Raw genomic sequence first — 17,300 nt, forward strand, 5'->3', positions numbered from 1 at the left:
GAACACAAGCAGGGGGAGTGGGAGAGAAAGAAGCAGGCTCATAGCGGAGGAGCCTGATGTGGGGCTCGATCCCATAGCGCCAGGATCACGCCCTGAGCCGAAGGCAGACGCTTAACCACTGTGCCACCCAGGCGCCCCAGTATCCCATGTATGTTTGAAAGCCCTCACAAATACTTGATGGACAGGTATAAATATGTACATGGTTAATATGTAAAATGGCACCCCTGCCCACCTCCCACATAGAGCTGCTCCCCGGGTAATAGGGAACTTAGTGCCGGAGGCCTGGAGAGGGGAAATGGGGCAAGGGGGAGGCTGAGGCAGACTTCAGTCCTGTCCCTCTCGGCTCTGGCCTCTAGTTGCACAACGGAACTGGGAGGGCCCTGCTCTCATTCTAGAACATTCCACAGCCCTGCTAATAACAACACTGACAGCTATGACTGGAATTTGTGGAGTGCGTACGACCCAGACGGCATCACTGCTAATGCAGCGTGTGAGCACTCCTGCACACCCTCTAACAGCCCTGGGAGGTGGGTTCGACCATCGTTCTCCCTTTTGTCCAGATGAGAAAACTGAGGCACAGAGAGCTTAAGGAAGGCGCTGACCCAGGTCACACAGCTGGTAAGTACCAGAGCTGGGGTCCACCCCAGGCTGTTTGAGGCCACCCATCAAGTTCTTAACGATGACTCATACTGCCTCAGGCCATTGAAAGGACTTTTGACTGGGGGTGGCAGTGCTCCAAGAGTCCAGTCCCTGCTCCACACCCACCTGTCTCTGTGCCCTTCTATGTCGAGACTGGCCCAGGCTCTCCCCCTCCCTCCAGCTTCTTAAGTAGGCATCAGGATTAGGGGAAGGGGCAGGATACCTTTACGCCACAGGTAGCAATGGGGGGATGAACAGGCAAAGGGGATCACAGACACTCTGGGGTAGCAGGGAGAGGGACAAAGGCCAGACTTTGATGTCACAGTGGCGTGAGCCCCTTCTGAGCCTCAGCTTCCACATCGGTAACATGGTAACTGTAAGAACCTGCCTGGCCCACATCCTGGCTCCTTGAGGCATTGAGGGGCTCTCCTGGGACTGCCTACAGAGCAAAACCAGAGCTGGGCCCCACCCACCCCTCCCCACCACGTGGCTCAGAATCGTGCCCATGACTGCCTAGTTGTGTGACCGTAGGCAAGTCACTATACCCCTCTGGCCTCAATTTCTTTAGCAGCAGAATGAGGATAACAGAAGAATTATCACTTACCCATGCTTGGCATATAATGCCTTAGCTACTAATTATTTTTATTATCCCTGAGCACGCCCCCCTTCCCGGCAGGATGGCTGTTTGGGGGGCTGGACAGAATCATAGGAGGCATGTGAGGGAGAACAGGCCAGGCCGAGGTACCAGGCTTCAATGCAAAAGCTGCCCCCAGGTGCCCATACTGCAGGCAGTGTCTGAGAGCCACCCCACTGCCCTGGTTTCCCAGAAGGCTTTCTGCTGAAGGGGAGGGGGCGGCACATCACGGAACAGTCACGCTGCTCGCACAGCCAGGACCACGTGTGAGCGCTGCCTCGGACAGTCAGAGCCTGGGGCGCCCGAGGGCAGCTACTGAGGGGTGGTTTCTACAAGGGGATAAGAGGGAAGTATGTTGGGCCAGGTAGGGTGGATACGCCCTCGAGAGGGAACCGGAGGGAGACCGGGCCAGGGATCCCCCTCACAGATTCCCGGTCCAAACAGGTATCCACGCCAACCTGCCGCAGCCCCAGGGCCCACCCCCTCGCCGGCGCCTCCCCAGCTGTCCGCGGTCTCCAGCAGACTCTTGTCCATAACCAGTCCCACCGCATGCCCGGCACAAAGCTCTGCGCATGCACACCTCGGGCTGCGCTGCAAAGTGACTCGTGTGTGCTTGCCCATTTATTGCACACCAACAGCGCCAGGCTCCCTCCTTGGCCTTCCCCGTACACCACAGCCCAGCAGGACGCACCGTGAGGTGCCCCTTTCCACAGATGAGGAAATGCAGCGGAGCGGGTCACACAGACAAGGGCAAAACCAGAACTCCAACCCACGATCTCCATGAACCCCAGCCCTGCACTGGGCCGTGCGGCTCGGCCAGATGAAGGGGAGGACAAGGCAGCCCCACCGTGAAGCCTCTGCTGCTTCCCACCGGCTGCCGCCGCCGTGGCAGGCTCGGAGGGAACAGTGCCAGCTCCCCCACTTCACACCCCTCTGCTCCCTCTGTGGAGGCAAGGCTGACTCAGCAGACACACTTCGGCCCCCTGACACCAAGCTAGAAGCTAGAAGACCTCCCAGAAATCAATCACTCAGCAAAGCCTCCTTGGAATTGAAGTTCGAGGAGACACAGAAGTCAGGGGGGAGGAGAAGTTGGGCAGAGGATGCCCTTGTTTGCCCCCTGAGACTTCTGGGGCCTGCCCTTACAGCCCCTCATCAAACCACATTCTCCAGGCATAGGAGGCATATCCCCCCAAAGTGCTGACTCATCACAGAGCGCAACCAGGCCTCCAAGGCCAGTGCCTGACATCCCAGAGCACCCACAGCCTCAACTGATGCCCTGGCCTGCCCCCCCCCCACAGGAAGGCCCACCTCACCTGAGGGGCCAACCGCTCTGCACCCTGCTTAATGAGGTGCCTCCAGGGTTCCTGAGCCTCATTCCTGCTGGTGCTTGGGCAAGCACCCCTAGGATCCCAACAGCTGCTCCCCAGAAGCTCCCCAGTACTGGGAACCCTAATCCCACCAGAGGAGCCACCCTGCTCCTTTCCTCCTGAGAGCTCATTCTCAAACCTCCTCACCCCCATCTTCACCCTGTGACTCAACAGCCCCAGGAACGTGGTTGGAGGAGGGCAAAGGTAGCTCCAGAAGATGGGAGAGGAAAGGGGTTGGCAGAGAGAGGGCCGAGGAGGGGGAAGACGGTGGGCCTGGAACCTGCCCTGCACACAGCCTCGGCCGCCGCCTTGTCCATCAATCCGGGCAGCGGCTGCTTACCTCACGGGCCCAACATGCTCAGGGGCTCTTGAGCACGACGCCTACAGAGAGACAGTAGGGAAGGGACGAGACAATAGTAGAACGGGGGCCTGCAAACTCCCTGCCCGTAGGACCCATCCTGCAATCAACCCCAGCCCAGGCTCTGCCCGAAGCCCTGGAGCAGAGGGAGCCCGAGGAGGCCTGCACTCCAGACAGAGCACCTGCCTGCACCTACCCACACGTGCCCACTGCCGGGGGGCCACCTACCCACATGTGCCCATGGCAGGGGGGACAGTTCTCTGGCCCCCGGACACACAGCACTGAACCTCAAATCCTCCCCTCTGGGCCCTTGCCTTGACCTCAGTGGTCTGACCCTTGAGCCCAGGCCAGTCTCACTGTGCTCTGATTTCCCCCAACAGTGCCAGCAGGTACCTCGGAATCACCTGGAGGGCTTATGAAAACACAAGTGCTGGGTACTGGGCCCCCAGCCCCCAGAATTTCCACTTCAGCAGGTGCGGGGTGGGACCTGAGAATGTGCATTTCCAACAAGCTCCCAGGTGATGCCGAAGCTGCCATCTGGGGATCACACTCAGAACCGCTGGTCTAGACGTGTCCAGACTGCAAAGCACACACCCTCAAGGGGTCTGTAGGCTAACTGAGGAGACCGCACACAGGCATACACCCTGACACAAAGCAGCCGCAGCAGGAAATGTGGCTTCTACCCACTAAGGAGAGCTGATAAGGAGCGAGCTACAGGCCCGTACAGTCATGGAAGACTGCCTGCAGGAGGTAAAGACCCAACTGTCCACTCGCACCTGCTGCAGTCTTATCCTTATACAAACAATACTCGAAGCTTTCTCTTGGTAAGAGCTTCAGCTGCAGGCACCGGTCGAGTAAACACAGTCGCCTCTGCGGAGGTCCTACTGCCATCCTTTGGTGTGACACTTTCACCACACACTGGCGCACACGCGCAGGGAGGTGTACCACAGGGGGTGACACACCGGGGCAGAGCGCCTCTGCGCGGTGTGTAACTGTGTTCCTCACCTAACAACGGATTTAGGAGACTTCCTCTGTCCATGCAGGAAGCTGAGTCACTACTTGCACTCCCTGAGTGCCTACTAGGTGCCGGTGCCCCGTGCAACCCTTTATGTACTAATCCACTTAATTTTTGTGACAACCCCTACTGTTAGCTCCATAAACAAGCAGACCAAAGCGCAGAGTGACGTTGGTAACGTGACCAAGAACCCCCAGCTGGGCGGTGGCTGAGCTCCTGACGGAGCCCACGCTGAGTTCCCCGCAGTGCTCACTGAGGAGTTCCACGTGGGGGCACCTCTTCACCTGTTTAACCAGACCCCCCCCCCAGGACGGGCATTTAGGGGCTCCCGGGTTTTATTTCCAACACTGCTAGAAAAAGACACCCTCCTCCCGCCGCCTCTTGGTGCACACGTGCAAGTATTTCTTAAGGGTAGCTCAAAGGGTATACAGATTTTAAATTCCGGTACTCCCTATCAAATTGTCCTCCAAAAATGTCTACCCTGATGCCTGGCTGCCCTTTCCCCCAGGTGAACGCTTACTTTGTGCTTACTAAGAACAACTCACATTTACAAGCATCAGGTCCGGCAGCATCTCCGTTTCGCAGATGTAGAGCTGAGAGTAGGCCACCTGCCCAAGGTCACAAAGCTAGCAAGGAGCAAATGGACATGCCTCAATATTGTGAAGGAAGGGAGGGAGGTGGGGGAGAAGGAAGGGAGGGAAAGAGAGAGGGAGGGTCCTTGATCCCACATACCCTTCATTTCTCTGCTCCGTTTTCTAGCGAATCTGGGGAGCTGCCTCTACGAAGCGCCCCAGCCTCCACGCCCCCCTCCCGTTTTCCCCCACTCCCTCTCCACTGGGCTTCCATCCCGACCACTCCACAAAACCGCTCTTATCAAGCTTCCCAGAAACCTCAGTTTGCCAGGCCCGGTGGTCATCCTCTCACACGGCTGACTGCTTCCTCTTTTGGGAAACACTTTATCTCTGGGCCCCCAGGACTCGGCCTCTCCTGGTGGTCCTCCCACGCCTTCCTCCCCTCCAAACATCTGAGGCCCCAGGGCTCACCAGGGCTCCCTCCTCTCTCCTGTCTACACGTCCCTTGGCCGGTCTCCACGGGCCATCTGGCTTTCAGTCCCAGCCATGCCCCTGATCTCTCTCCAGCCCCAGGTCTCTCCGAGTGCCAGCTGCCACGTCCAGAGGCCTCCATGTCATCTCCACTTGCTCATCCAACAGACTTGTCCAAAACAGAATTCTTCATTCTCATCCCCCAAATTATGTCTCCCTCCACCTTGACTGCTCTTTCTCTCTCACCCCACGCCCAAGGCAGCGGCAAACCCTGCGCAAGCCCCGGACACAGCCAGCACCCGCCCGCTGCCCCAGCTCGTCTTCCCCCACCCTCTCCAGCCCTCGCTTGCAACGCTGCTCCTCCCGCCCTGGCACCACTGTCACAGCAGCCGGATAATGCCACAGACTGGAGCCTGTCACTACCCTGCCATAAGCAAGGGGTTTCCACAGCAGAGACAGCGAGACTCCCCACAGCCAGTCCACCACTCAAAGCTCGCCTTCTGCCACAGCCCCCCACGTCCCACACCGGCCAGCCTCAGGGCCTGTCCTTGCTGCTCCTTCTGCCCAGAAGGCGCTTCCCCCAGACTTTCCTGTCATTCGGGTTTGAATGGGACCTTCTTTATCTTCCTCGGTCACCTTAGGACAAATGCCCCCATGCACCCCAATCTTTCCCATTTTTCATTGTATTTATGCCCACCTGACATTATCTTGCTTCTTTATTTGAGTCCTTGTCGCTTCGATGTCTTCTCACCGTAACATAAGGTCTGTAAGGCCGGGGAGGGACTGTGTCCCTCTCGTCTGGCCCTATAGCCGCCTCTACACTGTGTGCAGTACTTGGCACATAGTAGATGCTCAGTAAATATTTGTTGAATGAATGGGTCAACACGCACAGCCAGCGCTATGGGCTCCAAAGCCTGTGCTCTTATTCCCCTACACAAACTGCCTCTTGTCTGAATGAATGGGGAGGTGCTGGAGGGCACACCCCGCAGGACGGGACCCTCCCAGTGAAGGCAGGGTGGCCGGCCCAAGGCCAAGGCCAGTGGGCGCCGCGGGTACGCACGGGACAGCAGCGGGGCCTCAGCTCTCCCCGGGAAGCCAGGTCCAGCAGCTCCTGCCCCGTGGGGGCCTGGGGCCCTCATACCTGCCAACCTGTCCCGTTCAGAAGAGAGTCTCGGGGGCAGCCAGCCACTGAGCGCGACTGGCAGGAGGCCAGGATGCCTGCCAACAGCTGGCGCTGCTGCCGAGCAGCCAAGTAATCGTGTTAGCCAGCGGAAATTGGTCCAGGGAGTGTTTTTTCCTTTGCCTCCCGTTTTCTTTCTCTTCCCCTCCCCCCTCCCTTGAAGCTGCAAGACTGGGAAGATTGATCTTTGCCTGAACCGGAGGAGATAACTCGATATAATGAACTTCACTGTCCCTCTTGCTGTTTGGAGCTTTTAAAAAATTTAAAAGAGCTAGGGACAAAAAAGCGTGTCCTCAGAGCTCTCCCTCCCATGGAAGCCCCTGCCCCTGCGCCTGCCCCTCTTCCAACTCTCCACCTGCCTCTTTGCCCTTCTTTTTCCCTGGGGATGTCTTGATGGAACTAAGGTTAAAAATATCCCCTTTCTCTTGCAGGTTTTAAAAATAATTTTGTTGAGGTCAGGGCTGGATCCGCCAATCGCCCTGCCTTCTGCAGTCCCCGCCCACATGGCGGCCCCCACTCCTCAGAGTCACCAGCCAGCCTGGGGGTGACAAGTTGGCTCAGTCCACCTGTTCTCCAAGCATTTCCAAAGGGAGCAAGCAAGGCCTGGCCCGCCCACTGAGGTGCTGCCAGAGATGGCTTTTTTCCAGCAAACGGCTCTTTAAACAGTCACCTAGTGATACGCAAAGGGAGCAGAGTTCCAGCTGGGACCCAGGCATCGCTCCCACCTCACTGGAGGCCTGCCGCCTACCCCCCCCCCCGTCAGCCCCACTCTCCCCCAGCGTCGCAGCCCCTCTAGCCTGGAGCTCGTGGGCTCTGTGCCCCTGCAGGCATTCACATACTCAATCAACATTTATTGAGCACCTGCTCTGTGCCAGGCATTGGGCTGGGAGCTGGGAACCCAGGGACAACCAATCCTTCTGATTCCTGCCTTCAGTGGCCTTACATAAAGCCTGGTGGGCAATCAAGTCACACGGGAAAGGGGGGTGCACACCAGGATAAGGGCTTTAAAGGAAAGGCCCCGGGGACTCTGAACACAGAGAGTGGTCAGGGAGGACTTCCCTGAGGAAGTATCCTTGGAGCAGAGATCTGTAGGGCAAGTAGGAGACCACCAGGCAGGGGGCGGGGTGGGGGAAGGGTTCCAGGCATTATAGGAAGGGTCTGCTCTCAGGAACACACGACCCAGTCTGGGGCCTCTCTCCCAGTACTCTCTGGCTGCAGAGGGAGGTCAGAGCCCAGACTCCTTACCTGGCATTCAAGGCCCTTCCTAGCCTGACCTCTGTCCCCAAGAACCACTCATCCCCGGGCTCCCTCTTCAAGGTTCAGCTCAAATCTTGCCTCATGGGCCCCAGCACAAGAGTTGTTACTCCCTCTGGGCTCCCACACTAGCACAACCACGCTGGCCTGCTGCTGGATATTGCCCCCCTCCCACACACACACAGCCCATGCTGAGCAGTCTCTGTGCATCCGGAGCCCTGCACAGAGCCCGGTGTGTGTGCCAAGGAGAAGGAAGCAACTGAGGACACCATCAGAACTTTCAGACACAGATCAGTGAGGACTAGAGGCATCAGGGAGAACTTCCTGAAGAGGCAGGTTGAGGCCCAAATAAATAAGGATTTGGGAAATGGACAGGGTAGCCCAAGGCAGCAGAGACAGAGGCTCAGGTAAGGCCTGAGGGGGTGGCGTCCAAAGACTGAGGCCTGCCTAGGCTGATCTCCAGCCTGCAGCCCCCAAGAAGTCATAATGGACAGGGGGAATCTGAGGCTCAGAGGGAGCAGCTGCCTCCACTAATCTATGCAACCTGGCAAGAGTGACGGGGGGGGGGGTTCTGTCTACAGGTGGCAGCAGTCTCCCTTGTCCCCATAAGCAGTCCCTGCCCACTACCACCCCCATCCCCCAGAAGAGCTCATGGACGGGAAATCAGGTGGCTATCACCCCATGTGGCTAATGGAAGGGGGACGGGAGCCTGGAGGAGGAGCTCAAACCGCGGCTAGAGAAGCAAGAGGCACCCGAAGTGGCTCTGAAAGAAGGAGATGGTGGCCGGACTGGCATTCCAGGGGCATAGCCTGGACAAAGCCCCAGAAATGCCTCTTGAAGGTCTGCTTCCTTGCCCCTCGGGGATTCTAGCCTGGCTGGGCTCCTGAGCACATGGCTCTACCCAAGCCTGAGCCCCGAAGGAGCCAACCTCCTCCCACCCACTACCTTGGCCCGAGAGGCTGTTCTGGGAAACTCTGGGAACCTGCCCTGGCCAGTCTTGGGTTTTCCGTCATCCAGTTTTCAGCCCTGAGGACCCCCTCCTCCCAGCCCCCTTGGGTTGAGGACACAACAGAGGCTAAGGGCTCTTGCCCAGGAAGGCCCCTGACTAAGCCTTCCCTTGGTCCTCAGCTTAGGCCCCAGAAGCTCCCAGGGAAGCCCCAGAAACAGACCACACCATGGTCAGTCACTTCGCCCACCACATCCAGTGAGAAACAGAACGACGCACGGACCTTGTGGTTCTGTAAGCAAGTGGCTTCCTACCTTGGCCTCCCTGAAGCAGCCCACTGGGGCTGCAGGCTCTACAGGCACCAGGGACAGTTGGAGATATGGGAAACTCAGTGTAGCCAGCCCTGCCCTGCCCTGGGGGCTGAAGCCCTGCTCCCTGTGAGGACCAGGGAAGCCTTACCCAGAACACGAGGCTTCACAAGACCTCAGCTGTACCCAGAGAGGAAGAGGTTTTCGAGGGAATCAGGGTTCAGAGGGAAGGGGAGAGAGTCTGGTAGGGAAGAGGGGCAGAGAGGGGCTTGGGCCATACCCAGTGGGCAGACCCCAAATATCAGGCAGATAGAAATGCTGGGCACCACTCTCTGTGCCCAGAGCGCCATAGGCTGATCTGAACAGAGAAGTGGGACTTTCAGGCTGTTACTGGCAAAACAGGAGGCTGGACAGAGGGCCCTCCTGCAGCTCAGGCCAAGCCAGAGAAGCTGCCATGGGCATGTACAGAGTTGAACACTCTCTCCTAAGCCTCTGAGCAGGGAGAAGGCCGGGGCAGCACCCCTCACTGGCTTCCCCACCAGGCCAGCCAGGGCGGCCCCAGCCTGTCTCTGCACCCTCTCCCTCTGGGGGGCAGTCGTGGCAGACAGGGCCTCCCGGAGCTACCCTCTAGGTAGCGGGTACAGCAGCTCACCTACACTCCCAGCAGTTGTCTGAGGGGGACCCAGGCTGGGTGGAAGCCGCAGAGAACATGGTTCCCAGCATAGCAAAGAGAAAAGGCCAAATGATCTTCAAAATCCTAACTTTGATTCAGCCCATCAGAGTTGAGGTCACAAGGCAAGCAGGGGAACCAAACTGCAAAGGGTGACAAGGTGCTCCGAGGACAGTGGTCCCCACACACGGCCTCACCTTTGACAGAGACTGGAGGAAAGGCAGCAGGTAGGCAGGAAACAGACGCAGGTGTAAGAAGCCTTAGGGGTGGATGCTTGAGAGAGAGAGCATGGAGCACGGTGGAAGAATGGAGAAAGACCCCTCCGTAGTGCACTGGCAGGCCACCCAGCCCACTACTGACCTCTCTGGTGGGGAGTGGGATTGCTGGGCAGCCAGACTGGAAGGGCAGGGAGGGTGGGGGAGCAGAGCTCTCCTGGCCTCTCTGCTGCCTTGGCTCTCTTGACTAGCCCCCTCCCTTCCCCCATCCCCCCAGCCTCCCCAAACTCCACAAAGGATTTGGGCAACCCCCTTCTCCCCTCTGGGCTCCTTCCCTCCTCCCCTCCATCAGTCCTGTCCATCCCTAACACACCTCTACCCAGGGCCCACAGGGTAGTGCGAGGGGGCTGCGGGGAGTCCTGGGGCAGGGCGGGGGGTAGGAACAGGAGCATGAGGGCCCTTCCCCTCCTCTGTAACGGGAGGAGCATATCCTGATCCCCCAAGGAGGAGCTGAGGGCTGAGCGGGTACAGATTCCTGCACACATGGGCAGAGCGGGCAGGGCGGGCAGAGCGGAGGCTTCCTGGCCTCGGCTCTGCGCCGCGTCCTGGCTAAGCAGCCCCAGTCTAAAGAGTGTTGGCAGGGTTGGCCCCACTGCTTCTGTAGATAGAATCTCCTCTGAGCACAGATGGGGGTGATTTTCCTTTCTCGTGCCTCTAAGAACCTTTAGACAGTCAAATTATAGTTTGACATAAAAGCAGAGGCAAAGACATCAAGTTCAGGAGTTATTCTCATCTTAACGACCAAGTGGGGAGGACAGGAGAATGCAAGAGAGAAGCTAAAGACGTGCGGGGTCTGCGGGTGGGAGCAGAGTGGAACCAGAAGCCTTCGGGCTCCGAGGGAGAAGAGCGACAAGGCGGGCAGCTGGTAGGTATTGCAAGGACCAAGGGGTGCTGCTGGGGGCCAGGGTGGGGGGGTGCTGCTGGGGGCCAGGGTGGGGGGGTGCTGCTGGGGGCCAGGGTGGGGGGTGCTGCTGGGGGCCAGGGTGGAGGCCCGCTCCATCAGCCACGAAAGATGGAGGTGTGAGGAGCTAGGGAGTAAGCACTGGGACCCCCACGAGCAGCTGGGGGGCCCGCCCTGCCCTGAGTGAGCCAGCCAGCTGGCCAAGTAGCAAGTCATTGCTGAGCGCCTACTACATGCCAGGCCCTGGGGGTCCTCGGGGAATGAGACAGACAAGTCCTACCCACAAGGGTCTTGGAAGAGAGCACACTCGGGGCAGAGCCTGGTGCAACGCCTCCTCGAGGGAGGCCTCCACACGGCTGCACACTGGGCAGCTCCGGCAGACGCCAGAGTGCCCAGAGGAGAGGAAAGAGAAGAGGCGCAGAATTTAATGGGCTCCGGCCTAGATCCTGAGCCTTCCTCACAAGCTATGTGTCCACGGGCAAGACCCTTCATCTGAGCCTTAGTAAGAATAACAACAGCAGGGGACTTTTCCTAAGCAGTTACTATGTACTCAGCGTTACTCCAGAACTTTAAATATACACCCATTTCCTCAGTACAACACCATGAGGGGGGTACTACCAGTATCCCCCTTGTCTTGGGGGAAACCAAGACACAGAGAGTTTGAGTGCCTTGCCCAAGGTCACACAGCTAGTAAGTGTGCAGCCAGGATCCACAGGTCAAACAGCCTCGCTCCAGAGCCTGAGTCCATCATCACTACGCCCTGGTTGAGAAGCTGCAGAGGCCGTCAGCATGGTTCCAGGCATCCCCTATCCAGGCATCTACTATCTAGAATCATTGTCACCCCACCTGTCTTTGCCCACAGAACTCCTACTCACTCTTTGGAGCCCATTCCAAATGCTCTCTCTGCAGTGAAACTGGACGATCCCTCTCAGGATTAAGGAGGATGCAGGCTCAAAAAGATGAAGTGGCTTGTCTAAGGTCACATGGCTGATTGGGGGCAGAAGCTGCCACAGGCCACATGCCTCTCGCAATGATAGATGTGGGAGTATTGTGTGAATGAAGGCCAACGTCAGGGTCACCTGATGTTTCCTGAGAACAATGTAGGGCACCTGAGCCTGAAAGAACAGAAGATGACAATAACTGGGGACAGGATCAGTCAGCTGGTCAGCAAGCTCTGCCCACGTGCCCTCCATAAGGAACAGGCGTGGGTGAGGGACCTCCTCCACTTTGGCCCGTGGTCTCCCATGCCTCTCCCAACCGCATGCTGAAAGCACTGACTCTTCTCTCCGCACGTCCAATGCCTGCCCAGCTATTAGTACTGCTACTTCCTTCAAGAAGCCAGCCCTGATCACCCCAGCAGTTCTTAGAGCACCCTGAACCTGCAGTCCAGCTGGAGGCTGGAGCAGACTGGAGGGCAGAATTGCCCACATGCCACCTGGGTAAAGGGCATTCAGGTACAGGAGCTTGGTAGGGGTGAGGGGAGCCCTGCTTGGAGGAAACCAAGGCACCCTACCCCCCAGGAAGCCCAGGCAAGAGCCAGCCTCGCCCTCTGGCAGCAAAGCTAATATGATGGATGACACTATTCAGGAAGAAATAAATCCCGAGGCTCGTGTACCAGGTGAGCTGGGGGGTGGGGGTGGGTATCCATCTTAGAGGTGCTTAATGAGCGTGCCAGCCACGATGGATGGCAGCGCATACATCTGCCCCCCACCCCCTCTAGCTCCTTATGCTCGAGCCACCTCCACCCCCAGGTGCAGCCCCTTCCCCAAGCTCTCTTAGAATCGGGGATAGGGATACAAAAGACATCCAGACCAAAACTCCCATTGCACAGATACGAAAACTGAGACCCAGAGAGAACAGAAACTTACCCAAGGTCACATAGGGAGCCAACTTCAAAACTTGGACTAGAACCCAGGGCTCCAACCTCAGATCACGTGGCCCCTCCCTCAAGGCTCCACACTCTCCAGGGGTCTCTCCAAATCCCCTCTGCCCTCAAGCTCTGCTGAGTTCTCGAAGAAGAGTTCCTGACCACTCCCATCCCAGGGCCCAGGCTGGCTCCTCCAGAGCACTGATCCTAGATCCCTCGGTCCCTCGCTGTCCCTCCACTACTCCTGACAGCACGTCCATGTCATGGTGGGCACCCTGGGCACAGGGGCACTTTGGGTGGACAAGGAGACTCGACGGGCAGGTGTGCAAGCAGGCCCGGGGTGGTGAGGGGGGAGGGTCTGTGTTAACGACCAGATAAGACCCATCCCTGGAGACTGTTCCCTAGGACCACACCCCAGGTTTCCTCCTCCAGATTCATCACACCCCCGTGCACCTGTTAATTATCCGCTGCCCAATGACAACTCACTTCCTAGAAGAGCAGAGGTCAGCCTGGTCGGCCTGCATCAGAATGCCCACCAATTCCCAGGCCAGGCTTCCACGGAGCTGATGAGCAAGCAGCTCGGAACAAATCCCTCAATCAAATTAACGAGATGCTGACCTGCCTGTGAACAGAGCAGTGGGAGCCGTGGGGGAGGGGTGGGAGAAGGCCAGAGAACAAGGCCGCACACGACACAGGAGCCAGAGTCCCCGCCCCGGCATCTCCCCACAGCTGCCATCACGCCTGAAGTGTCACCATTAAAGGGAAACATCATTCCACTGGGGTTCACAGGCATTAAAGCCTCCTATTAAAGTGAAAATATCCGGGAGAGAAATTGTACCCTCAGTCATTGCCCATCTCCACGAGTCAGCAGAGGCAGTGTGCGAGGGGAGGGGGAAGCACCAAGCACCTACTATGTGCCAGGCATTGGTGGTGACACTGAGGCTTAGGGGTCAAGTGCCTAGACAGCGGTCGCTCAGCCTGAGAGTGGCAGAGCTGGGATTTGAGCCCAGGTGGGCCAGGCCGAGCGCCAAGCTCTCTCCTTCCACACAATCCAGACAGGGGCTGTGGCTGCCTCCCTGAGCCTCCTCGAGCCTCCCTCTGGCAGGATGAGCTGCTGGCCACCACCCGCAGCCCTGCAGGGCCTCTGGGCAGAGCTTCCCTGGGCCCCCGGGAGTGCACAAACTAGGACTTGAAACCCTCCTCAGACAGGCACTCTGAGCTCTCCTCACGAGACAGCATTTCCCCATTGCCCCACCTTCTCGGCACGCCACCCTCACCTCCACCCCGGGGCCACCAAGGTTTACCACTGAGGAAAAGGAACTGTCTTTGGAATCGGGTGACCCAAATTCTAATCATGTCCCTTAACGTCTGTTGGCCTCGGTTTCCCCTTCCGTAAAATGGAGAGAGTAACACCCACCTTGCAAATTCAGTGCCAGGATTCCATGAGAGATCTGGAAGAAGCCCAGCACAGAGCCTGACTCAAGGTCAGCCCTCAGGATAGCCTACTCTGTCTCTGGGTGCAGCCACCCACCTTGACTTCCTGCAAGAGCCCAGCCCTCCAGGAGGTCCTGGAACCCTAAGATGGCTCCCACCAGGGGAGGGCTCAGGCACAGTGAGCAGAACAAGGAGAACAGAGGAAGAAGCGCTGGGTGAAGAAAGGCCAGGTCCCTACCCTGGCTTCCCAGGACAAGGTCATGGCCCCCAGCCCCAGCCCAATTTTCCTTGGGCGTCCTGGAGGGAGCTCCTGGAGAATCACCTACCCAGCCCATTCCAGGGCTCCTCTGAGGTCCCCGCCTTGAGCTTGACCCCAGGAAGCAGGGTCACAAGGACACAGCACAATGCCATCCCCAGTGAGCACTGCTCCACACCCCGTCTCCGGGCTGAAGTCCTCCCTGAAACTCCTCCTCAGTCCTCTTCCCAGGCCTCCCACACCCTGGCCCCATGGCCCAGAGGTGAAGATAGAGGCTCAGAGGGGCTGCTGGCCTGAGTCTCCACAGCAGAGCGAGGCCTAGAGCTGAGACCTCTAACTCCTGACCTTGTTCCTCCAAAGCTATCCTTTCCTAGCCATTTCTGGGACCCTTCCTCAGGAGTGTGTCTTCGCCCCCTCCATGGCCCTGCGCGGGCCTCCTCCCTGCGACTTGTGAGGCTGCTTCGGCGCGCCTGGGGTCCTCCAGAGCACTACCTTCAACCCACCTCATGCCTCCAGGCCCTCTACCCACCCCCACACCATCCCCTCCACCATCACCAAGGGGTCTCCTGAAGAAAAGGTCTCCTGCCATTTATTGGCCATCAAGTGAGTCAATTACTTTCTGCCAATGAGCTGAGGGCAGTCTAGGAGTTTCAAGAGAGGTTGAAACCCAGAGGAGTGGCCAGCTTGGGGGTTGGTGATGGGAGGGTACAGGAACAAGCACTTAGGAAACACCAGCTATAGGGGCAGGCTCACTCTAATCCTCCCGACAGCCCTGGGGAGGGTTTTACTATGCCCACTTCACAGATAGGGAAAAGTGGGCCTCTCTGAGGTTAAGCCACACAGCTGAGTTTGGATCTGAACCTGAGTCTGCCTGACTCAGGCTGGGGTCTCCATTGCTTCCCCTGTCCCCACCCCAGGTGCTGAGTAGGCACAAGCACAGGAAGGAACTGCCCTGGAGACCGAGCTGGGGCCATTTCCCAGATTCCCCTTGGGACAGCCTTGCCGTGATCCCTTCCTCCCTGCCCTCAGGGTCAAGAGCTGACCTGACTGACCCCAGGGTAGGAAGCCGCCTGCTGCCTTCCTGTGGGGCTGTCTCCCTCTCCCTCTCTCTCCATTCTCACTAGCAAATGAGTACGAAGAATAGAATTACAGTTTGGCTACACAAGACACAGAATTAGCAGGATTAAATATAAATAGCTATTAAAAGTGCCTTATAATTAAATTCATTTTCCAGTTATTTGTTTTACACACACACACCCGCCTACACGTGTGCACACACGCACGCGCTCCCATCCTCAGCTCCACAGAGAGTGGGTGTCAGGGCCCCAGCTGCTAACCAGCCTCCTCCCTGCTGTCGTCTTCTTCAGAGTTCCGGTCCCTGCCTCTCCCGGGCTCCTCTTTCCCTCCTCCCTGGCCCTGCTTCCGGTCCAGCCACCCAGCCCCTTCCAGAAGAATGGAAACCACCGTAACTGCTGTTCCCATGTGCTCAGCCTATGACAGGCCAGACACTTCACACCGTCACCTCCTTTATTCCACCCAAAGATATTTTCTCATTCAATAAATATTTGCTGAGTGCCAAGTACTTAACATGCACAATCTGATTTAATCCACACACCGACACTCATTCCTCCATTAAACGACTACATGCCAGCGCCTGGGAAGAGCTAGCAATACTTCAGCCAACAAGATCTGAGCCTCTGCCCTTGTGGAACCCACCCCAAAGAAAGCCCAGAGCCAGAGGCCAGGGCCAGGTGATGGGAAAGACACAGATGCCCCCTGAGGCGGAAGAGGAGGTCAGGAGGGACAGGGAAAGCCTGGGGGAGGGGGGATTCACCCCACTGTGAGCTCCTCGAGGGCCCAAGAGTGTCCCATCATCTCTCTGTGTCCAGGGGAAGCAATGGAGACACAGAGTACAGACATCATCCGGGACTGTCAGCCTAACGGGACCCAAGCATGGTGTGAGCCCCATCTCTGCCACCTTTCCTGCTGTTCCCTCAAGAGGCCCCTTCACGCCCTCCAGACTCACGTTCCTTCTTGGTAAAATGTAAACCTCACCCCATCTCCCTACAGTAAAGCAGAGATTACATGTTGAGAGGTTTGAGCTGTGCCCGTTACACAGTAAGTTCAATAAGACTTATCTGCTTTTATGATTACCGTTATTACTACATTATTGCTCGTAGTATTAGCCACCTCGCCTATGGAGTCGATGAACCTGGGGAAGAAAGAACTTAGAAAAGGCCTTGTAGAAATGGGAAGGATCATAAGACCCATAAGAGTTTGGGGGAGAGGAGGCCCTAGGAAGAGCAGAGTGCAAGTCTATGACACAGGGAAGGAACACCTCCAGCTGGTCCCCAGAGAGCTTCCTGCGGAGGGGGGCAGGACTTGAGGGCTCTCCACCCCAGCCCCTCTTGTCCGCTCACTGGCCCGCTCTTCAGTCCCTTCCCATAAGGCCACAGGAAGACCCCAGACCCAGAGCACAGACTGTAAGGGAGGGGTCACTTCAAAAGCTTTAGCCTTTGAATCCAGGCATTCAATTGCCCTCCACTGCCTCCTGAGCCCTGGGAGAGGCATGAGAAGAAGACCTCATCCTCTTAAAGGATCAGATGGCTGAGAGGTGGGACACATGTGCCAAGATGAATAAGGTCTGACACCAAGGTAAGGGCATGACCCCAAGAGGTGAACTGTAAGGCCACCAACATGTTCTAAGTCCCTGCTATGCATCACACACTCTGCTCCATTGTCTTACTCAAGCCAAAGAGCCACCCTCTCACGTGGTGGGGACTACCATGGCCCCATTCTTCAGAGGACGTGAAACCCAGAAAGGTCAAGTGCAACTTGCCCAAGGTCACAAGATTGCAAGTGGCAGAGCTGGGGACAGAACCCAGATCTATCTGATTCAAAGCCTCTCCGTATCCCAGGCTGCCCCTAAACCAGGAAGGACCTGCTGTGGGACACAGGGCCAGGGAGACAGCGTTCCTGGAAAGCTTTGCCTATGCACACTGCTTCCCCGGCCCCTCTCGTTTTCCTACTGTTGCCCTCAAGGCAGATGGTCACCCCACTGGCTCCCTGCAGAGCCCCACACTCAGCCAGCCCCAGGAACACAGCAGTGAAGACTTTTGTCCTCAAAGTAGGCAGCTGAGCTAATTAGCAGAG

The 17,300-nt window shown here is 57.6% G+C and overlaps 1 protein-coding gene across 3 annotated transcripts in view; it reads right to left on the minus strand.

The window, feature by feature from the left end:
- The window catches only part of LINGO1 (leucine rich repeat and Ig domain containing 1), a 190,172-nt gene that overhangs the window by 115,965 nt on the left and 56,907 nt on the right, over positions 1-17,300 (minus strand). Inside the window, exon 1 of one of the 3 annotated variants that reach the window (XM_045795136.2) lies at positions 4,559-4,633. The exons of the other annotated variants lie outside the window; for them this stretch is intronic. The gene's annotated coding sequence lies outside the window, so the exon portion shown is untranslated. Of the gene's footprint in view, positions 1-4,558; positions 4,634-17,300 lie in introns of those variants that run through there. 3 annotated transcript variants of the gene reach the window in all.

This window comes from Ursus americanus, chromosome 28, assembly GCF_024610735.1.
Source record: "Ursus americanus isolate L20-20 chromosome 28, mUrsAme1.1.p, whole genome shotgun sequence".
NCBI lineage: Eukaryota > Metazoa > Chordata > Mammalia > Carnivora > Ursidae > Ursus > Ursus americanus.